The 25,917-nt window shown below is 47.9% G+C and overlaps 1 protein-coding gene across 6 annotated transcripts in view; it reads left to right on the top strand.

Annotated features, from left to right (window-relative positions):
* Window positions 1-5,407: 5,407 nt before the first annotated feature.
* The window catches only part of LHFPL2 (LHFPL tetraspan subfamily member 2), a 153,243-nt gene continuing 132,733 nt past the window's right edge, over window positions 5,408-25,917 (top strand). For 4 of the 6 annotated variants that reach the window (XM_032474793.1, XM_032474788.1, XM_032474817.1 and 1 more), the window contains exons 1-2: window positions 5,408-5,816; window positions 18,732-18,809. The gene's annotated coding sequence lies outside the window, so the exon portion shown is untranslated. Of the gene's footprint in view, window positions 5,878-18,731; window positions 18,810-25,917 lie in introns of all 6 variants that reach the window. The other 2 variants (XM_032474827.1, XM_032474807.1) reach the window with 2 other exon arrangements.

The raw sequence follows: 25,917 nt of genomic DNA, 5'->3' as shown, positions 1-25,917 counted from the left end.
TCCCAAGCTCTGATCCCAATTATCTCTCCTCTCGTTAATTTTTTACCCTCTCTCCTCTGTGGGGCAAGAGTCTCTTGCTTTCTCTCAGTGAAGATGCCACATCTAGATGTTTAGACTGTCCAGTGTCTCTTATGTAAAGATTCCTATGACTCAATCCCTCTTAGAAGTTATTGCCAGGAAAAAGTTTGCCTAACTTAAGAACAACTATGATTCTTTCACCATTATTCATTGTACGTCATTCTTGTCTTGACTCTGGGAAGCCTAGAGCTAAATTTAAAGCTTAGCTATGGTAAGCCAGGACCCCAGTAAGAGGACCTCTTATGTTCTTCTGTTATTCTTAATAATAAGTCATTCCAGGGAAGTAGGCAGAATACAGGTTATAATCCATAATACTAAATATTTTTATTATCAATAGAAAACAAAATGTATTCTAAATCTAGCACAACGTGAAAATAGGGTGCCCTACAGTTGCTAGTTTTACAGATACACGTTTGTATTCTTTGTTTCCAGGAAAAACATTGTAAGAGGAAGTAAAAGAAAAAAATGTTCCTTGTAGGCCAGGTTTTCAGATTGGAGGTTAGGTTTTTCAGTCTGGGCCACATTAGGAACAAGTATCCTCTTCACAACGCAAAAAAGGAAGAACACTGGTGTCCTCAAATTCTCATCCCAGCATTGCTATTGAGTCATGCTGACTATTTCCCAAATTTCATTGTAAGTACTAGTGAGGGTAAAATAGTAAAACCTTACCTCTTCGAGGTTTTGAATGCAACACATAATTCATAATCAAAAACATAAAGCTCCTAAAAGTGCAAGTCAGGGGCCAGATGCACAGCATTGTTGTTATAAAGGGCTAAAGTGTGCTTTCTCCGGGTGGTTTTATGCCTGTCATGAATACTGTAAGACAGCTAATCCCCCAAGCTTCTTTGTGTTTTGTGCCTCTTCTGAGAGAGGTTTGTAATCCAGGAAAATGTCTGCAGGTGAGGATTCAGTGTAAATAAAGATTCAGTGAATTGAATTTGCCAGCTACACGTTATTGAGCAGCTAAGAATGTTGCAGAATTTGCATGCAACTTATAAAGTAATATCATAATAAAACATTCTCCCTGTATGGAAATTCCCACCTCACTTCAGGGGTAAGATCAATTGGATGAGGGCCAGATGCATTTGTTTATGGTATTAGTGACATAATAGGAGGAAATGAACGGAGCACCTTCTTGGGTTGAGTTTTGCCAGAATCACATGGAATCTAGTTTTAGAACTAGAGGCGGGAAATTTGACTACTACTTTAAGAGAAGTCAGTGGCAAATTAAAACTACTGTTTCATTTATAGACGAAAGGAAGGCCTGGAGGTAGAGACTGTGGTCAGAAGATAAAAGTGGCCAACAGCCCTCAGTTTTTACCAGAAGAAAGCAAATGCCCAAAGTTCTGTGTAATTTTTTCTCTCATGACTTAGCCAGGGCATATTTTCAGGGCCCTGTTTCTCCTTGGCTTGAATGTAGGTAGTGTCCTTAGTAGATCCATGAAGAAAAAGGAAGTCTTTTCTACAGTTCATTGAGATTTTATCAGAAGCCCATGGCCCTTTGTGTGTCTGACTTGGTTCTACTGCCTTCCCTTTATGTGGTTATTGGAAAAGTATCCATGTGCACTTGTAACATTTGTTTTCAATTGGAGACATTTTATTTTTCTTGTTCAAGAGATAGTCTAGCACCTTGGTAATGGGCTTTCAGTGAAAATAGGGAAAATTATAGATTTAATTTTAACTCTTAACTGCCAGTTGGAAGCAGAAATTGAAATATGACATTACTTAGTCCATTGGAGACATTGGTCAGGTCATTCCTATGGCCAGAAGGATGGCTTCTGTCTCACGTATATCAGAGAGCACTGATTTTAATTGGCAATGCCCTATTAAATCAGTAGAACCCCTCAAATTGCCCTTTTTCAATATGTACTTGTCAAGGAGAATGAATTCCTAGAATCTCAGATGGCTTCTTTGTATATTTAGATCCATGGAATAAAAAGGTAGAACGAAAATTTTTAAGAGCCTGATTTTCACAGGATTCCAAGTTGGTGAACTGCAATTTTGCTACTTTCTTTGAAGAGATTCTCAGCTTAAATTGTTTAATTTTTCATGTGATCTTCAAAGGACATAGATTTCCAAGTTTGTGTCTAGCACTGAAATCCTATCATCACAGTTTTAGGAAATATCAGTCTCTCAAAATGGGGGTGGTTTCTTTTGAGAGGTAGATTGTTATGAAGATGAATAGACAAATTTAATCAATAGTCAATGTGCTGATGATCATGAAAATATATCAAATGCATCCGTCATAAATGCACATTTTATTTACATTCCAAGCAGGTTCACACTCCGAATAGGATACAAAGTGTTCACACATGAAAGATATATAGCCTTGCTGATGCAAGGTACACCAGGTTGGGTATAATACTCAGAGAACTGAGTGATCTGCACAGGCAAGGAAGTTGAGAATCACAACATGTTAGCCAGGCACCACTGTAATTTTACCTTACGACCCTGTGGCTCATAATTATTTTCTTCCAAGGCCCCTTGTCATCTGATCAAACATTGCGGGTACCCTTTCATTTCTTATAGTTTCCTCCTAGCTTATCTCACAGTAAATGTTTCTTGAATATTTGGCTGAAGCGCACGGTAGAAGCAGCATTCACAATAATCTGAAGTTCCTGGTATTGTTCTTTCTCCAGCCCTGCCTTTCCAGACAACTTAGCAGGTATTTTCTTCTTGAACTACACCTTTTAGCATCTCTCTCCTTCTCTGTTCTCCCTCCCCTGCCCATCCCTATTTTCTTGCCTCCTGTTAAGCATAGTTTAGTTACTCTTCAGATCCAAATTAAATATCTGGGGATGTGCGCTTTGATTTTAGCCCAAATAGCAACAAACACGGCTCTGGAAAACAAACAAACAAACAAAAACAAACCCCTGAGTTTTAGATTTCCCAGGTGATTCTCCTGTGAATTCACTAACACAAGGTATAAAATGGGTGTAACCCCCCTTATTTACATGTCCCAGTAGATATTTACTGTGTCTGACATTGTGAAAGACACAAAGAGATAAGGCTCAACTCTAACCCTCAAAGAGACGAATGTAGATGAGGCATCGCTTCAAGTTACATACATATGAAGCATAATACAACACCATAATACAGCGTATCCTGTGATGCTGTGTTCAAGTACCCACAGTCCACGAAGGCAGACATTTTTGTGTTTTTCTTTGTTCACTGATGCATTCCCAGTGCCTGAAACAGTTCCTGGCATGTAATAAGTGCTCAACTTGTGTGGAATGAAGTAGAGTCTTTCTAAGCATAGAATTAAGTACAATACAGTCTAATCTGTCATAAGCATGTTTCTATAACGAAAGCATATGTCATAGAAATTAACTCATTCATGATTGACATGGAGGGAAAGGATATTAGTAAAAGGGGGTGGCTGTGTTGGTTTACACGCAGTTGTTGTCAATATCTTAATATTTTGCACCCTCAAGTAACAGCAGCTGCAAACAAAACACTGTGGAATGCCAGGTGTGGAGAACACACAGTTCTACACCTGATGCCTATTCACCCTATGTTCTTTCTCTTGGATTGGTTTGGCCATGAGCTCTAACTTGGGAGGGGGTGAATTCACCTCTTATTTGAGCATTTTGTGCTTATCTTCCTAACTCAGTAGCCTCAAACAACTCTCCTCCAATCTCTTCACCAGTTACTTCCATCTTTTTATAAAGGTAAAGTCCTATGTTTATATTTACTATAGTGTTTCTTAGGAATTGAACATGGCTCATAAACTCTGCTGGTGTTTTTTGGAATGGTTACTGTTTTTGTTAGTGTTCTGGTTGCAGTGTTACACAGATTCTGAGATGTTTGTTCCCAACTCTATTTCCCGCATAAACTCTGTGATCTGTAGTGTATGATTTCAAAAATGGGAGGGACGCACACATCCTTTTATAGAAGAAAAGTTGTACTGCAAACTTCATTTTTAACTAAGATAAGTGGGATTCGGCTGTGGGAGAAGATAAAAGGCAGCATGCCAGTCTGGCAAGAGCATCAGCAACTCCCACGTGGATACAGTATGGAATCTGGGGTGGGGTGGGGTCCCCGGTGGGTGAGAGTGCCAGGCTCCAACGAGTAGGTAGGTGGATGTCTTTGAATAGAAAGGTTTTGAGGTAGTAATTCAGAATTTTCCACGGCAAGATGCCTCTGAGAGACTCTAGAACAGGAAGTAGCCTGCCCAAGCGGTGTTCTGGAACCATTTATCTGTAGGCGTGTGCAGATGGATGGCAGGGCCAAGAGGGCCAGAGCAGGGAATCAGGGAGGAGGTCACTGAAGCTATGAAGTCCTGAAACAGCAAGAACCAGCAAGGTGGCAGTAGGTTTGGAAAGAATCAATGAGGGCGGCGACTGACAGTGGAGGAGAGCGGCCCAGAATTGACTGCTTGGGGTCTGAGTTCAGGCAATCAGTGGATACAGGTGACCTATACAAGAGTTTGAGACGTTGGGGTCAGGAGCAAGATTGACAGGAAAAAGAAAAAAAAAAAAGACAAGAAAGGTTGGCGTGGCTAAATGCTTCGTCCCGACGTTTGAATCACAAGAAATTTGTCACCTTAACTCGTGGCCCTTTGACGCTATGTTCTTTGCTCCCACCCTGGGTGCGGTGGGTGGGGTAGTTGGTAAGTCCCCTTTCTGGACAAGGATGCCTTTTCAAACTACTGGCTTCGAAATTCACCCTGAAACCGTATTTTGAATTCAGGGGAGGATATTTCAGGACCTCAAGCAATCAATTTACGAATAGTCTTTGTAACTGACTATTCGCAACAGTTTCCTTTCCTAGAGATTCACTCGGCAAGGAAACTTACTCCCGGAGCCTCGACTCCAGAGGAGGAAGGCGAGGATGGGGGTCCAGCTACTCCAACCCACCCTCCCGCGTTGGATTCCCCAAGATTAGCGGACGGACGTTCTTCTCGCTCGGGCCCGGCCTGGGGAACCGTTCCAGGCGCTCTAGGGCCGGCTCTCCTCCGAGAGTCCGGCCTCTCGCCCCCGACTCCGACTTCGCCGTTCCCCGCCTCCCAGGCCCGGCAGTGCGCGCTCTCTGCGCTCCTGAGACGGTTTCCCGAAACTGCACGGGGAGGTCCCCGGCGCGGCTCCGGGGACCCTCGCAGGACTCCGGGAGGAGCCGCCGCCACCCGGCGGGCTCAGTGACCGGCTTCCAGGCCCCCAGGCCTCCGCCCCTCCGCTCGGGGATCCCCTTTCGCCCACACCCTCGAGAGCCCCGCAGGACACTCCCCCCGGAGGCCGGGCCTCGTCCGCCCGCCCTCGCATCGCCCCGGGCCGCCCGCCCCGCCCCGCCCCGCCCCGCGCGCCGCGCTGGGAGAGCCCGCGGCCCCGACCCCTCCCCCCGGACGCCGGCCGAGAGCCGGACGCGGCGGCGATGGTGACTGGGCAGCGGCGAGGGGCCGGGTCCTGGGCAGGGAGGCTCGGCGGCTTCTTTCTTTCTCTGCCCCCGCCCCTCTTTCCCCTCCCAGCGTGCTAGCCCCGGGGGCGGCCGAGGTCGGCGCTCTCGCCTCCTCCTCCTCTTCCTCCTCCTCCTCTCCCGCCTGGGGACCCCCTCCCCTCCCTCCCTCGCCCCCTCCTCTCGCCGTCTCCTCCCCTCTCCCCTCCCTCCTTCTCCTCCTCCTCCTTTCCCGAGCAGCCGGCGGGACCAGAGAGAGAGAGGGGTGGCTGCGGGGAGGCGTAACGGAAAGCCCCGGCTTGGAGAAGGCTACGGGCTCGGAGCCGGGGACGCCGAGCCGGGACTGGGTGAGTTGGAGTCGCCGGGCCCGCGCGCGCCTGCGGAGGGAGAGCCCGCAGCCCCGGCCAGGTGGGGCGCGGGGCGCGGTGCTCGCGGAGCCGTCGCGGCCGGCGGAGCCCGGGCTGCATGCGCGGCGGCGGGCGCGGGAACGTCTTCCCGGCGCCCGCGGAGCCCGCGGGGAGGGAGGACCGGGCCGGGGAGGTGCTGGCGGGATGGTGGGAACGGGAGGGAACGCCGTTTCGGCTCTCGCCGCCGTGGTTGCCCGCAGCAGAAGTGGAAAAAAGTTGTGCCTGGAACCGCAATTGGCCGGGAAGCCGGCGGAAGCCCAATCTCTCGCCGCCGCTGGCGGGCTTCGACCGGCGCACGGGTCCTGGGCGCTGCTTGACGCCGGGCTCGGCGCGCCTGGTACCGCGCCCGGGGGCCACCCCGTGGTCGCCTCCGCGGGGCCTGGTCTGTGGCGTGTGGGTCACGCCGGCCACAGACGTCAGCTGCTTCTCAGATCTGGGCTGCATTTTTGTGGGCAGCTCAGGGATTGGGGGTGCGGGCTAGAGAAGGAGGTGGTGGGCGTGGAGTAGGAAGACCACATCTGGGCTGGGTGGGTTGAGCCGATGGGTTTCTGGATGTTTTTAGGCAAACTTTTGTGTGTTTGTGTCCCTTTCCCCCCCTTCATTCAGCGGTCTAGTGTTCTTTGAACTCGGAAGAGCGAGAGGATATTCTTCAATTCTGTTCAACTTTTCTATTTCTGGAGGGTCAGGAGTTTTATGAGAGTTGATGCGCGGTTTCATCAATGGGAGTAAATGGGAGTAAAGTCTCATTCCCCCACTCTCACTCCCACCCCGGCCATTTCCTGTATTTCCCAGTTTCTCTGCTTTGATTGTGTGCGTGCATGTAAGCTGCCATTCAGTGACCCACATGCAAAAGTAGAACTTCTGTCTGAAATCGCAAAGCGGCCCCTATAGACGGGAGCGTGTTGGAGCTAGAGGGAGGAGAGGTGTGGGCGGGAGTGGGAGGAGGAGTTGTTGGATCCTGGTCCCGAGAGTTAAACCTGAGTAACCCAGTTCCGAGGGAAGTTTCTAGTCCGCACGTTGCTTTTGCTTCACCAACTCGCCTGGGAGCCGCACCCCCGCCAGGTGTAAGCAATGATGGATACTGATTTCTGTGGTGTAGCTTTTTCCTGAGTATCCCTGACTCTTTTCTACCGGTCCTCTTTAAAAACGACTTCTTTTCAAATGCAAGAGATTAGGGAGCACAAGCTGGTGAGGAGATTAAATGTTTTAAAGTTAGGGAAAAGAATAAAATCCACGATTCTCACTTCTTGTTGCTGTCACACTGCAATAGGCTTGTTACTAGTCTTTGTCAGAGGTCTGATTCTGATGAAATAACATTAGAGGAGTTTGAGGTTATACTAGATGAAACTCTATGTTATAATATTTTTCCTAAGTTGTCAGACGGAGATAAGATAGTGTGGCCTGTTGTGGAGTGTTTGCAAAGGGTGCAGCAAACATTTTATGGCAGGAAAAAAAGACACTGTTGCAGGAGACGATGGAGGTGGCAAGGGGGAATCATCTGTTTTCAGAGCAGTCCAATTAGGAAGAATAATTACACTGCAAATATAATATTCTTGAATATAATCTAATTTGTCATGATACATGAACCAGTAATTTGCCTATAGGAAGGAAAAGGGATCTTTGTAGATTAAAGCAGAGCCTTCTGGAAAGAGTAATATATGCTGTTCAACCATGCGGCTGGGTTCTGATGTGGACTGATGAATTAAAGACATTTTACTCCATGTAGTGTTTGGGCGGGGCTGGAAGGAAAAGTCCATAGTAGGAGAAGATAGAAAATGACTATGTAGAAAAGTACCCATTTTTAATGAACAGTGTATACAGCCTCTCGACTTCTTCATTGCAAAGAATTGACAAAGTAGGAGACCAAAATATAGGATGCCCAAATTGGGACTATTGAGCTTCCCAGAGTTGTCACTACCTGAACCTTGGGCAAGTTACTTGATTTCTCTCAGCCTTGGTATCTGTGTCTATAAAATGGTGGTAATAAAAGTTCAAGTCAAAGAACCACCTTGAAGTTTAACTATGATTACATGCTTTTTTAAAATTTGAAGTACGGTCAGTTACAATTTGTCAATTTCTGGTGTATAGCACAGTGTCCCATTCATGCATACACATACATATATTTGTTTTCATACTTTTTTCCTTAAAGGTTATTACAAGATATTGAACATAGTTTCCTGTGCTATACAGAAGAAACTTTTTTTTTAATCTTTTTTTTTTTATATAGCGGCTAATATTTGTAAATCTCAAACAGGGTAGTCCCTCATGCTGAGTAATTGCTCAGAAAATGTTAATGATGGTCGTCAAACATTTCAAATGCCCCAGGAAAGTGTTGCCCTTCAAAGAGCTGGGCTGCTAGGATAGCTGATTTTAGAGCAACTGCTGGTTTTAGGTCTGCTTCTGGGTTGAGGCTCAGTTGAGGCTGTTCCTATGCCCCCAGCAGCACACACCCAGAAACATTTGATCTTTCTAGAACTTGTAGGCTGCGTCTTTTTGGACCCTTCTGTTCAACTTTTCCTAGGACTCCCATGGCAGGAGATGTGCAGTGCAGGCTCCATGTGGATCTGTGGGCCGGAGCTCAGGTGTGGCTTGTGATTCCAGGCTCTGCTGCCCCTTTGCAATGGCAGCTTCTCAGGTTCCAGGTCCCACCAAAGTCAACACCTGTATTTTATTTAAGAAAAAGAACTTGAATGGTGGACATGAGGTCTCTCTTGGAAATTTTAAAAGCAATGCTTTACTCAATGCTGACTGCACTTAGAAAGATACGAATATTGAGTAAATATCTGATCTCTAGAATTTATTTCAAAAAGCACCTTTAAAATGTGTCTTGGGGTTAATGGTACACTGCCCAGTTTTCACTAAGGTTGTCCCTAGTTGCAGAGTGAACAAAAGGCCTTCTCAGCAGAACAGTAGGTTTTGAGCTGGAGAACGATGCTGTATATCACTTTCCTACTTTGGGAGGAATGCCCTTTGCTCATTCATCCATTCTTTTATCTGATCATTCAGCAAATACCCGTGGAGCCTCTCCCATGGTCCAGGCTCTGTTCTGGCCTCTGGTAACATAGCAAGAACCAGGAGCAGTCCTCTCCACTCCCAGAGCACATGTTCTAGTTGGAGAAGCACACTCTGTTTGGGAAGGACCTCAATAAACCCGAGAAGCTTTCTTTTTTATTTAGAAGAGCCTGCCCTGGGAAAGCAGCATGCTGGGTGTGCTTCTCATCTACACACCAGCCAGCTTGGCTGGGGCAGCCAGTCCTCTGGGTCCTCCATAGGGAGAAAGGGGGGCCTGTTTCTTTCCGTGCTTTATAATGAAGTACGTGTCCTGTTTGAGCAGAATGACCAGCCAGTGTACCAGGAGAACGAGCAGCAGTTTTCTCAGAAGTGAGACTTCTCAGCCTTAAACAGGCAAAGGAGCAATCAGAGGTCAGCTCTGATCATCAGCTTTTAAAACCCAAATTGGGTCCAGGGAAGAGTCTAGTCTGGCACTTGAAATACTTGGCTCTGTGTGAGAGAGTTAAGGGAAGAGTGGATACGTGGTTCCTCATATACCTTTAAGGTTTTTTTTGGGGTTTTTTTCCTTTTTTTTTTTTCCCTTTTTCATTACTTTTAAGGTTACAGTAATACATGATGCAATAATAATGCATACGTTTGGAGTCTAGGAGACTTGAAATGGTGTAGGATCAGCAGGGAGTAGTTGTTTGGACTAGAGGCAGAGTTGTGCAGGGAAGTACCTGAGGGTGTTGGGTATTGGGTGCTGAGCTGGGGAGTCTGAACTTCATCTCAAAAGCTGTGTGGAAGATGGGGAATTTGCAGCAGGTGATGATTTGTGCTTTAGGAAGAACTCAGTGGCCGCTGGGGGTGGCGGGTGAGTTGGGAGGCTAGTGCAGGAGTCCTGGTGGGACTTGGTGAAGGGGAGTGGAAAAGGCCTGGAGAGACTGACTGCACTTTCTCGGTCATCTCCCCGGGTGGGCTCTTACCAAGAGGGAGTTCAGGGTGACTGGCGTGGGTCATGACTCTGTGCCCTGAGGTCAGCAGCTGTGGGGAGGATCCTCAGTGCAGGGAGATGGTGAGGAGTAATGAGTTCAGTTGAATGCAGAACTGAGTTATGAGCCTTCCAGGGAGAGGTGCCCAGCAGAGAGTTGGACCAACGGGCAGGAAGAGATGGAGATGAAAGATGGAGTTATTTTCACAGTAGTGGCAAGTGGTTGCCTGGTCTCTCAACTAACTAGAGCTCACGGTGAGAATAATCTGTGTCCTAGTAACAGAATTTTTCTCTTTCATCCTTTTCAACAGGCCTAATAGGGGATAATGAATCCCCTGACTTTGGCCTTAAATGACCAGACTCTTACTGGTGTTATTTTGCAGAATTGGTGAGATCTGTTTGTGTTATTTTGAACTGAGATAGTTTAGAGGAATGTACATAGAAGGGCTCTGAACATATTTAAAAGCTAGGATGTATAACTGATGCAGTTGATTCCGCCTGACCCCCAACACACACACATGTCCTAACCAGACTGCTCTTCTCCAAATTCCTCTGTAGGAGCCCCAGTCCCCATTGTGATGGTATTTGGAGGTGGCACCTTTGGGAGGTAATTAAGTTTAGATGAGTTCGTGAGGGTGGGGCCCCCATGATGGGATTAGTGTCCTCCTAAGAAGAGGAAGAGAGACCAGAGCATGCTCTCTGCTGCAATGAGTCTGTGGCCATCTGCGAGCCAGGAAGAGGGCCCTCACCAAGAACCAGACCTGCCAGCACCTTGATCTTGGACTGCAGCCTCCGAAACAGTGAGAAATAAGTGTTTGTTGTTTAATGATACTTTGTTAAAGCAGCCTGAGCTGACTAATATGCAGATATATATTTTGTTTAAGAAAATGTAAGATAACCTTCACTTGCTGAGAATGTAAACTAGTTTTGTGTGCATCCACAAAATACTGAACATAGTTAAAGAGCTGTGTTATCTGTATGTTTTCATAGTTTAACTGTAATACCTTCAACTAGGTCAAGAAAAACACCCGACTCTGACTTTGCAACTTGGCAGAGAAGAAAGGAGAACTTCAGTGTTTTTTGAATTTTTCTCCTATGGGTTCATTCTGATTTTGATTTAATACCACATTTATTGATTAAATGGTGTTATAGACACTATTTAATATATTTCCATCAAAATTAACTGGGCTGCTGTTGAAAGGAAAAGTGATAGCCATGGACAGACTGGAACGATATAGGCTAAAATTCTAACTGGTTATTTTGGACTCGTGGGGATACAGGTGACTATTTTCTTTATTTCTGTGTTTTCCAGATTTTTGAGTAGCATGTTACTTTAAAAACCAGAACAAAACAGTTGTTGGTGTTTTTTGGTTTTGTGTTTTACAAAACCGTATCAGCAGTTTTGGCCACAACAGTGCATACCTCCTTGCATCTGTGGTACATTGTAAAGCTGGTCTCAGTCTTTAAAAAGACTTGCAGTCCCTATTTGTTGTAAATATCATCATGGAGGAATGCAGCCAGGACTGGGTGCTGTGACCCCGAGCTAGGGTGGGTGGCTTCCTCCTACAGCAGGGAAGAACCCACTCCTTCCCGTGGGTGTGCTTTGTGTGTTTTTATGAACATTGTAAGTGTGATTTGAGGGGTGTTTCACTTCTGTATCTAAATGTGTAAACGTCTGTCTGATTGATATGTACTGAATTAAATATGTGCTACACTGATACGGTCAGATTTTTTCCCCTTTGTTATAAATTGTTTCAGTGTTCAGTAGAACCTGAACCGGCAGTGAGATCTTAAATATCCCTTTAGCAGCAACCTCCCCACACGCCCGGAAAATTAGAGGAGCTCTTTCCTCTCCTGATTCTATTGTTCAGCATTCTCTTTCTTTCCACACTGAGCTGTGTTGTCAGGGGCACCTGGAGTTCAAGCTTCCTTTCTCCTGGGGCAGGCTAGTTGGGCTGGATTTCACATGGTTGTTTTCCAGTTTTGAGGCAATTTGCCAGTTGTTTAAAGACACCTATAACTGCATAGACAGCAGCTTCATTTGATCTTCAGATACGCTTATTACTGACACACTTATTACGCAGGACAAGTTAACCTCTTAAAAATTTGTAATTTTTTTTCTCTTACCCATAGGGATCAAATTTTCTGAAATTAAAAATAATAGACTGGCCAGTCTGGCAACTACAGACTTGTCAGTAAGTGGTCTTTTTGTGTTTGTAACTGGCTACCCTTTGTATATGAAATATAAACTTAAGAAAAACATGGCTCACTACTTGAAAAACAATCTAAAATCGTATCTGGTTTTTTTAATGGCTAACTGTCCATTTCTAGAGGATGCGTCTACATAGGGAAGTATGTCTGAACAGGTATTTACTCTGTCGTTTGCTTGTCCTTATAGTAGCCCTTTCAGGGTTTTTCTGTAGTGGAAGCTCGTAATTTACAGACCTAATTACTGATTCCACACAGATTTGTGCTGTAATACATAGCGTAGTGTGTCAGCTCACGCAGGTGACCGTAGGGCTTTTGGATCTGAATCCTTTTGGTAAGGATTGCTTAGGGTGTCTTTTTTTTTAATGTGATTTTTTTCCAGTTTGCGCTTGTATCTGTAATTCTTTTCTTGATTAATAAAGAAAGGGCAGCGTCAGAGGGAGCTAAGCTGATGTGGGGAACGTTTAAGCTATAATCCAAAGCCAAAAAAGAGCTGTAGCCAGGAACAGAGGTCACACTGAATAGTAAGAACCCACGTGGCGGTGGTGATGAAGAGGTGGGACAGGCTATGTACACACCTGTGTGGACAGGTGGCTGGGGGACTGTTTAGGATAGTCTGATCAGATCCACTACGGAGGGACCATTGCTCCCCTTGGTCTGAAAACTAGATTTCGTGGACCCTCAGTATGTTAGCTTTCTTAGCAACTAGGTTAGTCAACATAACTTGCATGTTTTTAAAAAAAAAAAAAGTGTCAACATTTTAAAACAACTGCCATCATGTTAGATTCCCTCTAGCTTTTATTTGTGCATTTGACATTTAAAGTCTTGACCATAGGCCTTCCCGTTTCTTTTTGTCCCATTTTGGCGTTCTCATTCTGGTGTGTGCTGTTGAGCCTGTTGGGATAATGTTGCGTTCTCACGCGGTCACCTGTCACGTCAGCCGTCCCTCTGGGCTGCGTGCTGTTCCTCGATACATTCCACTCATCAGTCATTCACGTTCTTTGAGCTGTTTACTGGCGCTGCTCTTTTCAGCCTCCCCTCGTCACTCTCCTCTTAGTAACCACGGGTGCATCAGCCTTTGTAGGCGGCCAGAGGGCAGAGCGTTGGAGTCTGTGCCAAGTTACAGAGGAAGCTAATCATACTCATGACCTCGACCTCATTAACGTTGTGCTGGAACCGAGAGCGCCAGCATTCCATAGTATTGTTTGACTTTGGATTGTCTCTACTGATTTATGGTCACAGAGTCCATATTCCTGCCTCCTAAGGGAGCCAGATGAGAAAGCAAGAGATGATCAATCACTACTTACCACCTCCTTTTAACTCCCTGAGCTTGAGCTGTGGATTGTCCGCTGTCCCTGGGCCCTGCTGACAGTGATGCGGCTCTGAGACAAAGTGGGACTGACAGGACTCGTGTGAGGATTGTGAGGGAAGAAGGCCTCCTGGAGTCCAGAGCAGAAGGGGGTGGGCTGATGAGCTGGTGTCCTACAGGCGGGGGGCATTCTCTCCATGCTTTAAAGCAGGGCTTCTCAAACTTGAATGTACATAGGAATGATCTGGAATCTTGCTGAATCACAGATTGTGATTATGCAGGCCTGGGTGGGGCCTGGGAGTCTGCATTTCTGACAAGTTCCCTGTGTCGTTGGTGCTGCTGGTTCTGTGGAGCGCGTTTTGAGCAGCATGGCCTCACATAAAGCTGGGACATGACTAAGATCACAGAATAGCTGGCTGGCGGCAGAGGCCTGTGAAGGCTGACAGCGGGGGCGCAGCTGTGGGGTCTGACTTGGAATTGGTGGCCTGCTACTTGGGACTGGTCTTGATTGGGATGCCAGTGAGGGCCCTCAGCCCTGCCACTTCCATCTGGGCCTCTGACAGCCACGCAGAGCAGCTGTGCGGGGACCCCCTGCAGGCCTTGGGGCAGGGAGGAAGGTGATGGATGGTCTTCCAGGTGAAACATGGTTAAGCTAAACAGAGAGCTTTTGTTTTTGCTACATTTTAATTGAATCTATTTCCCTGTTACATAATGATTATACTCCGTATTTTTAACTGGATAAAAGAAGGCTCTGACTTCCTCCAATTAAGCCTGCCTTTTCTCACATACCCTGTCACTTTGAAGTTGTGTGGTTACAGCATTTTAAAAAAGTTACCTATTGTTTCATTTGGAACATTATTTCTGAAACTTGCCTGATAATCTGCTGGGTGCTGACTAGACCTGTGTATTCTCAGACTTTCCCCTCGAGTTTTGAATTCATAGGTTTGGCCTAGGTCCTGGCAGTCTGAATTTTTTTAAAGCAAAGTGTCCTGATGGTTTTATATTTGGACACGTTCTAGAAACACCAGGTTAGAGAAACATCGATTTAGAAATACATGTATCTGAGCCTGTGATACTGGCCAGGTCAGAGGGGCACCCTCACCTGTTGTTTTCTTGGCCTCTTGGATACTTGGTTGTGAAGGGCTGGCTTCTGTCCCTTTGGACCCACTTCAGTTTATCTTGACACATGCTTTCATTCTTCCAGTGAGGCTCTTTCTTATCTTGGAGGGGACCAAACCAGAGAGACCTTTGTCAAGAGTGTAAGAATCAATTCTGAAGCCCTTATTTTTAGGAAGATCTTACAGACACTGACTGTTAAGTGCTTTGGGGCATTCTTAGAGATCCTGAGCTATAAGCTTTGGGCCTCGGCAGAGAAAGGACCATCTTAAGGCTGACTTTTCCCACCCTCTCCCCTCCTTGGGTTCAGACACTGGAGACAGTGTTAGTGCATCCCCTTCCTCAGGAAGCACAGACCAGAAATGGCTGGAGAAGGGCCCCTCATCCTCTGCTGACACTGGTTCTCATCTGGGTGAATTGACAGATTGAGGACTTGGACTTTGCACATCACTGTATCAGCGTCAACCTCCATTTCTACCCATGCAGGCTCCATCTCAGCTCCACCCTAGGGGCAGGGGCAGCTTATGAAACAGTTGAAGTGGGAAGCGGTCAGTGTGATGGGAGTGGAGCGTGGAAAGGGTTCTCGGCCCAAAAGCTGTTGTGCCTAAAATTTTATCATTAGAGGAGTATGGATGAAATGTTTCTCTTTAAACCTTATGTAAGCATTCATAGAATAGGTAATAACATTAGTTATTTAGGCCTTGACAGGGATAATTTCAGGATCAGGGTGTGAAGAGAGTGGACTTTGATGGGGTGACACGTAGGTGGGGTGAGGAGGCGGGGCTGGGGGTGGGGCTGCGAGGGAGACCGGAGGCCCCAGGCCCTAGGGCAGCTGTGGTGTCCAGAGGAGCCCAGGACGCCCAGGAGGGCACTAGGAAGAACAGGCCCTTAATTTGTGTATGTGTGTGTGTGTGTGTGTGTGTGTGTGTGTAATAGGGGCTTCCCTGTCTTGGACGACGCATCTGGCATACCTCTGTCTCATGTGGCCACTTCACATATGCCTGAGCAGCTGTAATGAAAAGCCAGGTGGTCTAGATATGAAAATTAAGATTTTTAAACGCCATGATTATACTTGGGATTATTTTGCTCTTTTTTTAGTCTGTTCAGTTTTGAGAGAGAAGCCCGGGAAACAATCCAGCTACTGTACCTGCTGCTGGCCAGGAGAACCTGGCCAGCAGCAGCCACCATCCCTTCTCCACTGAGGGGCTTTTCCCATCAGTTTTGAGGAGGGTTTGACTCTTCTGAGACCCCCCACCCCCATGCCACCTAGAAAGTGCTTTAGTGCATGCTTTCTTTCTTATACATGCAAAAAATATTTACATTTTTGGGATTTCTTGGCTCCTGGCTGCCTAAAAGGGACTCTGAACTCGGCCATTCTGGTGCCAAGTCAGAGCTTGTCTGAGTGATCCAGCGCGTTTTCAGAACAGTGTGGAGGTGGAAGGTGGGGAGAGCCTTTTTGCCACCGCTGCCTGCTTTTCCTGGGCCAACTGGGAGGTTACACACAAGTATGTCCCAGGGACCAGGACACTGAGAACTTCTAGGAAGACTGACCCACTCCCCGACCCACAGCCGTGTTCTGGCCCTGCTCACCCCCCACCCCCCACCCAGAGTCCCTGCTCTGTCCTTAGATTGGTCTTAGTGCCCCAAATTCTAAAATTCACAAGATGTTCCTCCAGGCTCTTGAGCAGGGTCTTGAAACACACAAAAATGAATCTGTTCTTATCACAAGTAAAATGCCTTTACCTGCACAGGGTAATGGTTTACAGGTACCCAGGAAATAAGGGGAGAATGGCCCAGGAATGTCAGAAAACAATGAGAACCATCTATACACTCTCCCCTGGGGTGACCATTTGCTTGCTCAGTGTCCTCGGGCAAGTCATTTCCTCTGTTTGGGCTGGAGAAGGTGAGGGGATGAATCCAGGCCTGAAATTCTTACTCTAGGCGAGTCTGTATGTCCCCGTGTTTAGTCATTTATTTACTTGCGCTCCTCAGTGAGCTTACTATCTGGTGGGGAGATGACAGAACAGCCATTATCTTCAGTGGGGCTGGCAGTTGTGGGGGGCTGTGTGAATAGGCCACGTGGGACAGGTGAAAGGCCCTTACAGGTGTGGCATCATCTGCACAGGCGCAGGTGAGGAGGCTGGAGAGGTGGGGTGTGCAGACATGGGGCGCGGTACCCAGACAGCAGTGGGGATTTCTGCAGCATTGCTTGTGTGCTAGGAGTATGGGGTCTTCCCTGCCCTTGGACCACACGTGGTCCTTTGACCTGTTACGAGGTCCTGCAGCTCAGCCATCCTCGCGGAGAGCTGAGTGTGGTTGGGCTGTGCAGTGTATCACCATGATCTGGGTTGATCTGAACACTGTTTTTATGTTTTGTACCCCATTTTTGGCCTTTTATAAAGAAAAGCAAGAGCTATAGAAACACAAACAACAATGTGAGAATCTGCTTGCTCTTTATAGAAACATGCTTTTTGGAGGGGAGGGGTAATTTGGTAATTTTTTCTTTCTTATAGAGAGAAAATAGATATTCAAACAGAAAGGCAACTGAACTGATCCCTTCTCAACCCTGAACTACTTTATGGCTCCCAGGCCTGGGATCTCTGTAACCACAGTTTGTTCCACACTCCAGAAAGAAACCTGACCCTTCGGTGAAACCACGGGAACCTTCTGGATGGCCCATTTCTTTTACGGGGTGGTCAGATTCTGTGTCTAGCTGGGAGGAGAAATGTCGTCTGAAAGAGGAGGCGTGCATCCACGTTCCTAGCTGGAGTTTCCTTTGTCTCTCCTGAGACAAACTGGGGCTGCAGAAGAGGGTGGGGCGTTTCTGAGGGAGGTGGGCCTGTGTACTCTTCCCCGTGGTCCACGCGGCTAGGAATAGTTCCAAGCATCTATAAGACCAGCATGTGCATTTCCTTTTAAGCAGAAATGGACATCGCAGGCCCTGTAGAGCGTGAGGCCTTGAGCATGGAGGCGCTGTAGGGTATCAGGCTGGGCCAGCTCTGTACTCTGCACCCTGCTCCCTGTCCCCCAATACTGGCACTGCTCCCATTTAGTGCTTCCTGCCTTTAGGAAGCATCAGAATCACCCAGAGGCTTGTTAAATTACACACCAGCTGGGCCCCACTCCCGGAGATTCTGAGTCACTGGGTCTGGGATGGGCCAAGAATTTGCATTTCCAGCCCGTTCCCAGGTGCTGCCACTGCTAGTCTGGGGAGCAGATGTGGGAACCCCTGTGACATCAGGCCCTTCTCCACCTTCTGGAGGGGCTGTTGGGACAGGCAGACTCCGCTTCTGATGGGGTGTCTGCCTGGCGGAATCATCTAGTGCTGGAGGGCCCCTGGTTCAGAAGCCGTGGTTCACTAGAGGGAACCCTCGCTCTGTCCTCTTACCCTGCGGCCTCCTGGGCCTTTCCACGACAGACCAGCGATGTGGCATTCGGGGTCGCTGAGTGGGGCCTTTGTTGCCTCCTTCCAGTCCCTTCTCTCTGTGGCAGAAAGCTTTCTGAACCCTGCTGCTCTCCTACAGGAGACCACGGGCTTGCCATCGGCCTTAAGAAAAAATCCAAACTCTCCTCAAATGACTTGCCAGTCTCCCTCTCAGCCTCTGAAATACTCCTTTTGCTTGTGACGCTCTGTGTTCTTTTGCTTCCTGGGCACCCGTTTTGCTGTTCCCTCCGCCGGGCGTGCTGTTGGTTTGCCGCCTTAGTCTGGCCGGCTCCTGCTGTCAGACCTCACGTAGCCGTCACCTGCTCTGGGGGAGCTCCCTTTGACCTCGGAGCTGGTGCCTCTGCAGAGGCGCCTTGTCCCCTTGTTATTTCCTCACTTCAGCTTCTTTCAGCTGCATCAAGGTCATGATTGCCACCTGTTTACTCCTCTGTCTTTGTGGACTGTCAGCTCCCTGAGGGCGGGGAATGCGTGACATGGTCACTCACACGACTCCAGGCTTGGCGTGGTGCCTGGCGTGAGGAAGGCCTTCTCGGTCATTCTGTGAGGTCGATACTGCCGGGGAGGAAACCAAGGCACAGGTTAAGTGTCTGGCTTACCGTTACCCTGCCACTGGGTTTAAACATCAGGATTCTCACCCAGGTCTCTTTGCTCCAACCCCTTGGCCAAGTGACGCTGGCCAGGTTTTCTGCTCCGAGACCAAGGAGTCTTAGGCATGGTCTGTGGGTCTCTCCTGGGGCCATTAAAGGACTGCCTCTTCCGTGTTAACACAAATGGCCCTTTCCTGTTGTTTTTCAGGTAACCGGGAAGCAGACTCTTGAGTTCACAGCTGGCCTGTGGCTTTCGCATCCCATCAAGGAGCTCCTCCTCACCCAGGTAAGGGGTTGCTTCCTGGACCTGCTCCTGCTCAGGCTGGTTGTGAGAAAACTCTAGCCATGTGATGCTCTCTGGTAACCACCCCCAAGATCTCATGCATTACAAAGAAAATCCTTAAGTGTAGGGCGGCCCCCCCTCTAAGGGAAGTGTAAAGTGGGCACCTTCCCCACTGAGTTACTGGCGAAGATGTTTATTTACCTGCCTGGCCTTCTCCGGGGCGTTGCTGGCCCTCTCAGCACCCAGCACTCCTTCCTTTGTGCTGAGTACCCTTCTCCCCATTTGAGTTGGTACTTTAGAATTCCTGTTCCTCATTTAAGGCTCAGCCCACATTGCGCTTGTTATTTACAAACCGTCTGAAGGAGAGGGTGTTCGGAGTGTAGCCTTTTCCCAGCTTTCCAGCAGAACGGCTCGCTGAGTCTCTGCTTGCTCAGTACACTGCACGTGCCCGCCATGAGCTTTACTTGCTTGTTTGTACACGTCTTTACCCCTAGTCTGTGAGTTCTTTTTGCATCGCCCACCTTGCATGGTTCCTGGCATGGAACAGACTTTCAGTAAACGAATGCATGTTCGTCCGAGAAAAAAAAAATACCCTAGTGAACTAAACTGAGGCACAGCCACAAAAAAAGATAATGTATTCCTAAGCCAGTAAACTGATGTGTAGAGGGCCTTTTAAAATTAATTACATGGCTGTTTGCTCACATTACCATGCGTGATTGAGAATTTACCATTAGCATAATACGTCAGGTTGGCAGGAGTTTAGATTCTTACCCCTATTGAAAAGGATGAGAAGTCAGGAGTTTTTGTGGCATTGTCAGTGATGTGCTAACTGGCAGCCTGCGGCCCTTGGCTGCCCAGGGGAGACACGAGCCCCTGGGAGCCCTGGGCAGCCCTAGGATTGAATGTGTAACCAACTATCCAGGCGGTAAGGGAGCAAACAATAGACTTGACCAATTTACAACCCAGAGGAAATAAAAATTTTTCTAAATGGCTTGAGGATATGTTTTAAAACACAGTTTAGGTTTAAATAATTTTAATAAAAAGCTTTTAAATGGTGCATGTCCATTTTCCCTGTAGCCTTAGTACACTGGCATCTCTGAGAGATGCTTAAAGTGGTTTTGCTCTAACCCGTGGGTTGGGAGTAGCAAACCCCGGGGCAGAGGTTCATCTGAATATCGGAGCCAGAGTGGGGCCTGGGTCCTTTCAGGAACTGGCTGGCGGCTGAGTTCACAGAAGCTGCAGTGGAGGCGGGGTGGTGGGAGGTGATCCTTCAATCTGACCAGAGACGTTCTTACACAGGGAATGCCGGCCTGAGCATCTGTTCTGCCTTCTCATCCTGCCTCTGCAGTAACAGTATGCATTGGTCAGCCTTTCCAGCTGCTTTGTTTGGGTGTGTGCAGCCCTAAAGCAAAGAGAAAGTTGTCCTCTGGTTTCTGTGTGTGCATTCCACAACCTAGTAGAGGTACCTGCCAACAAGTCCCACATGAAAGCAGTCCTGTCACCGTGGCTTCTCCTGCCAGGTACTGAGCCCCAGCCTGGTAGTGAAAGGCAAAGCAGTGAAGAAGTTTGACTCTCACCTGACCCCATTCATCTTGAAGCTTCCTAGGGCTTGGGAAGAGGGAGGGTTTCAGCTTAGCTCAGGAATTTCCAGTGTCCATGGAATCCAGTTTGTCTATCATACTTGAAAAATAAACTAAGAAAGTAAATTGCAGTTTAAAAGCCCAGATGTTAAAATATGAGTGGGTTTTAGCTTTTGAGTTGCTTTTGGAATTTGGGATATTACCGCCTGTTTTGTGTTGCACCCGCCAGCAGAAGCTGAGTGCAAGGTGGTGAGCATGTCTGGTCTTCATGCTGCCAAACACATGGGGGGCGCTTACCACTTAATAATAATTAGCTACTCACTGAGCTTCTCGGGGACCGTTGATTCTTGGGGTGTCACCTGTTTTCCCATATAGTTCTAATCTGGTTAGAAAAAAAAATGAGGCCGGTCAAATCACCAAGGTCCTGAGCTGGTCTCCTCTACACAGGGGCTCGCACACTTCACAAGCTCTCTGGTTGAATCTTGACAGCCCCACAACATCCTAATCAGAAAGTCCAGGAAGTGATACAGTTCCTGAGTTTCCTTAGTGCTTCTGAACTTTGTTTGGAACTTCTAATTCGGTCTTCTTTCTTTCAATTAAATGTTTACTGTTTCTAAAAAAACAGTTTTACTGGGGACTGCTAGTGCCTCAGCAGTAGAATTTGTGTATCAGGATGTGTGTGTGTGTATTTGTGTTTGATGTAGCTGTTTTAAAGCCTCGGTCTTCATCCAAAGACACTGTCCAGCATGGGTGCCTTGTATCCAGGGTAGACACTTGGGAGCAGTCAGAGCAAAGGCAACTAGCGGACATGGCAACTGGTGTGCTGGTCTCGGTCTCCAGTGTTATTAGCACGCTGGTCTCCAACCAGAGATTTGTTGCTGAAATGCATGGGAACCCAGCTCAGTACACACACACAATGGCACATCCTCCCTCAGGTGTCACTGGTTCTTCCAGGTGAAGCCATTATCTTCAACTTCAGGTGAGCCTTTACCTTAACATCTTTTTCTCAAAGAAGAAGCAAAATCTCCAAAATTGATTTTCACGTTTCATTGTAAAGCTGCACCCAGGTATTGACATCTCTCAGGAAGAGTTTGCTTTCTTCTGTTTCCAGAGCACAATCATTGCATAATTTGGGAACCACTTTTTACTTTGATCAGGTCACTTGTCAGCTGTGATCTGTTGGCTGGTTTGTCTTATCCGTTGCAGGAGTCTGTCCACTATAGGAGCTTCACGGATGAGGAAGAAAACTTAAAAGTACTTGTTTCTAGGAAAAGTTGGTTTTAAATGGAGTATCTTAAGACTTTGGCTTTACAGAAAGACTGAAGGCATTGTTTTGATCACTCTCATGTCCTCTTTCAATTATGAAATGACTGCTTTCTATTAGTCTTTACAATTATGAATCTGAGTTGGAAAGAGACCTTTGGATAACTAGTTAATAAAAGTATTAATCCATAGTTAATAAAAGTAACGTTTCCAAATAGGCAAAAGAGAGTGGGAAAATTTCCTCTTCCATGTCTTAACTAGAAGTAAATACCCTGTGCTTTACACGATGCCTTTTCTCTGCAGAGCATTTCTTAGATGGAGTGGTTTCTGAGACTTTGGGAATTCTGTTCTCAGCTTCCTCCCTCAGAGCTAGAGGAAGCCTTGTTCTGCTCCCTGTAGACCGATGCCATTGATACTCATCTTTCCTCTCCTTCATTTCCTGATGGGCAAGCCCTTGTGCTCATCTCCGAGCATTTTATCTGCCTGCCTGGGGTTGCTGCAGAGAAGTGCTGCTACCCTTAGTGGCTACACTCTGAAAAAAACAAAACAAAAAAAACAAAAAAAGAAAACCCCCCCAAAAACTGCCGATGCTCCACCACAGCCCAGCAGGCTGGGACGGTCCTTCTCACCCTCCTTGTTCCTGGGTTCAAAGTGCGCTTCCCGTTTTATGGGGGCGATCAGCCCTCCCAAGGTGCTGGTTTGAGTGGGCCTGTGTTTGAGCCTGGTGGACAGTTAACTGTGCTGACCTCCTATTTCTGCCTGTGCCTTTCTGGCCGGGTTGATGTTCCTGCTCTGAGAGAGAGGGGGCTGCTGTTACTTTGAGCAGAGTACCAGGCAGGGGTGGGAAACATTTGATCTTGTTCAAAGGGGATGTCTCTGAAGCATGAAGATTGAACTGATTGTGACCCCACCCGAGGTGGGGCAGCAGAAGCGCCCTCCGGAGAACAGGCCAGGAGGAGGAAGCCGTCAATTACTAATCCCACTGGCCTGTGGGGTCTTCAGGGTCTCATATCCATTTCAAAGAGAGAGAACTGGGGTTGAAGGTAATAAAATAGGCCTTAAATTAGAGGAGCAGGGGGTCATTTGATCTAATTTTGTGGTTGTTACTGAGGAATAAAAGGGAGAGGAGATAATTTCATTAGCCCCTTTGAGATCTTTATCACGGTGAGATGACATTTGGGGATGCAGTGGGGCCTCACAAGAGCTGGCCATCTCCCTCCCGGGGAGCCTGGAGCCCAATTTCCATAGCTCAGGGAGGGCTCTGGGAGGCCCAGTGGTCACTGAGGGCACTGTGGTCAGGAACGTGGAGTTCCTCCTGCCTTGGGAGTCAGTAACTTATAGACAGTTGATGCAGGTCCCGATGGACCGCTTAGCTCATTACTCAGGACCACAGCATTTACACTGAAAAGATGGACATCCGCCAGCAGGACAGCTGGTTCAGAGCTGGGATGGTGTCTTTACCTCTGGGAAGGCTTGCCATTCATCTATCATCCACGTCGTTGCTTTGGAGCATGATGGCCGTGAAGCTCCTGTGAGCTGAGCAGCATTCAGTGGCGACCCAGGTGGTGGGGAGTGAGAGGAGCGGTGAGGCTGTGAGGCTGGGCCCTCTGTTGATGAGCACTTTTCTGCTCATGGTGCAGTTGCAGTTTTGCTGCTTCCTAAAGGCCCTGCTGGACAGGCAGGGACTTCTACCCATGTTTACAGAGAAGGGAGCCAGTCAGAGAGAAGTTGTGTGACTTGCCCTAGGTCTCCAGGTAGGGAAGTGGGGGATCTGGGATTCTATTCCTGGACCTCAGGCTTTCAGATTAAGCCCTCTATGATCTTGTTAGAGGAAACTGGAAAGGGGAGGAGGAGGTGAATGATAAAGAATCCTCCAAGAGAGGAGAGAGAAGAGTGTGCTGATGGATAGACAGTTCTCTGTACCAGCCACCAGCTGGCACCATCCCCAGGGCAGCTTGGATTGCTTTCTGAGGAGGAGCAGAGTGGTCGCAGTGGGCAGGGCAAGGGGAGTGGGGGTTGGGGGAGGTGGGAGAGAGCGGGATGGGAAGGGCTCTTTCAGTGCTTGCAACAGTCTGGGCGATTGTTGAGTAACTTCTGGGGGCCCTGAGCCTGTGATCAGAAAGGCCCGAGGCATCACCGCCTCTGGCTGGCATATTTCTGGGCCCAGCCTTCACGTCTGTCTTCATTCACACTCTTACCATCTCATGTCTGCTTGCTCTCTGGACTCCAGCTTCTCCCTCTCTCCTGCAGAAATGTCTGCTTCATAAATGTAATCTTAGCTCTGAATAAAAAGAAGACTTCTGGTGTCTAGTAGTGCTAATGTGCTGATAGACACCTTCACCACTGGTAAGTGCATTTACTCATAGCTTGAGCCTGTATAGTTCTTCTACAAAACCTACCCCCCATTGATTTGGGAGCTGATATTTCCCCATGCAGGTTGATAAAGGAGGCTGTAGACTGCTCCCGTTCTGGTGGACGTGGTGCCCTGCGGAACTCCAGCCGAATGTTTTCCTGAAATACTATTTGAGGGGGATTTCGGGGCGGGGGGTGGGGAGAGGGGCAGACTGTCACTTGTTTCACTAAGGCTTCTCGTATCCCACACAAGCATCCTTGCCCTGCTGTTCTCAGAGGCAAGGGTCCTCTTGCTTTGGGCAGGCGCTGTTCCTCTCCTTCATCACTGTGGCTAATCAGAAGTTGGCTGGACTTCAGTGCCTCTTAAAAGCCTTTCTCTCTGGCTGCATCCAGGAAGTTGAAGAGCAGTGTCAGAAATGATGTGAGTTGATGATGAAGAAATAAACAAACCCAGGCAACATGTGAGGAACCCTTGGCAGCCTTGCTCTTGTTTTTGTGTAGTTTTGATCTGAGGGAACCAGATTTCCTCCGTGTAGAAGGAATGAGGCCGTGAGGGTCGCTGTGCCGAGGAGCCTGAGCCGTGCCTGCCCGTGGGCCTTCTAGATCAGGGCTCCCGTCGTCTCATAAACTCTGGGATGAAAACGAGTCGTTTATGCTTGGCGGAGTGCAGAGAAGTCACACGTCTGCAGCCCGAGCTATATGCATGTGGAGTAAAAATAACGTCTGTTCAGGGAAGCGGAACATTCCAGAACGCTTCAGTCCCCTCTTGGCACCAAAGCAGAGAGTGGAGAATAGGAGCCTGGGGAGGGACTTAAAAGAGCTTCTTGTCCGAGCCCTTTCCTTTCAGTTCAAGACACTGAATGACTTGGCCAAAGCTCTGTCCCCTTGTCTGTCTTGTTTGTTCACCGTCCTTACCCTCTGTCCCTGGCGTGTAGTGAGTGCCTCATACCCACTTGTTAGGTGAGTGACTGGGACACACGAAGCTCTGACTCCTGACTCCTGGTCTAGTGCTCTTGGAGATGCTTTTATAGGTTGAAGAGTCTAAGAAGTGGTGTCAAGTAGCATGTACACAGTTGAGGCTTTCTTGAGATTACACGTAGACTTAGAAAACTGAGACGCAGCAAGATTAAACTGACTGCTTGAAGTCAGTGGTGCGGTTGAGGGGAAGACCGGCTTTCTAAGGTTTGGGCGTGGCTGGGAGGTGGGATGCCACATGAGAGCCTGTGTGAGTGATGCCCCGTGGAGCTGGACGGAGCCTGTGCTGTCCGGAGGTGATGGCCCCAGTCACTCAGCCTCCTTGGAGGAATCGAGCCAACTGTGGAAGTCGGGCTTGAAGTTGCCCCTGTACCTCAGAGCAGTTCCCAGTGGCCAGAGCCACTCCTTTTGTGCCCAGTGCTTCCGCTTCAGAAGGACACGCTGCTGGGAGCGTGCACGTGTGTACCAGATGCTGTAGGTGTGAGTGGAAGGCCCAGGTAGGTTTGAGCACTGGAGCCACAGGAGGAAGACTCAGTCTTTACACTGATAGATGCCGTTGGCCAGTAAATCGGGATCTCCACCACTCCCAGCCTCATTTTGAAAATTGCAGCCCTGCTGTCAGTGGCTCCAGACAAGTAAACCAAGTCGTGCAATGTGCTGTGCCTAGAGACCCACGGTGGCAAGCCACACTGATGCTTTTAGGCTGGTGACTCAGAGCATTGCTGTTCATTTATCTCCCATATTTAACCTCCCAGTTAGTTCACGAAAAGATTTACCATTGCAGGCAAGTTTAAAAATTTAGCATGGTTAGAGGAGATTAATTCAAGATGAAAAGTTGGCAAAGAGCATTTGTAAGGTCAAGATATTTTGTTTACATTCACAAACACTGGAGCGATGCCATTGTTTGCTGCTTGGTAGGTTTTGTCCGCCCACCCTGGCAC

Source organism: Camelus ferus, chromosome 3 (assembly GCF_009834535.1).
Source record: "Camelus ferus isolate YT-003-E chromosome 3, BCGSAC_Cfer_1.0, whole genome shotgun sequence".
Lineage (NCBI taxonomy): Eukaryota > Metazoa > Chordata > Mammalia > Artiodactyla > Camelidae > Camelus > Camelus ferus.
This window is presented reverse-complemented; position numbering and strand designations above follow the sequence as displayed.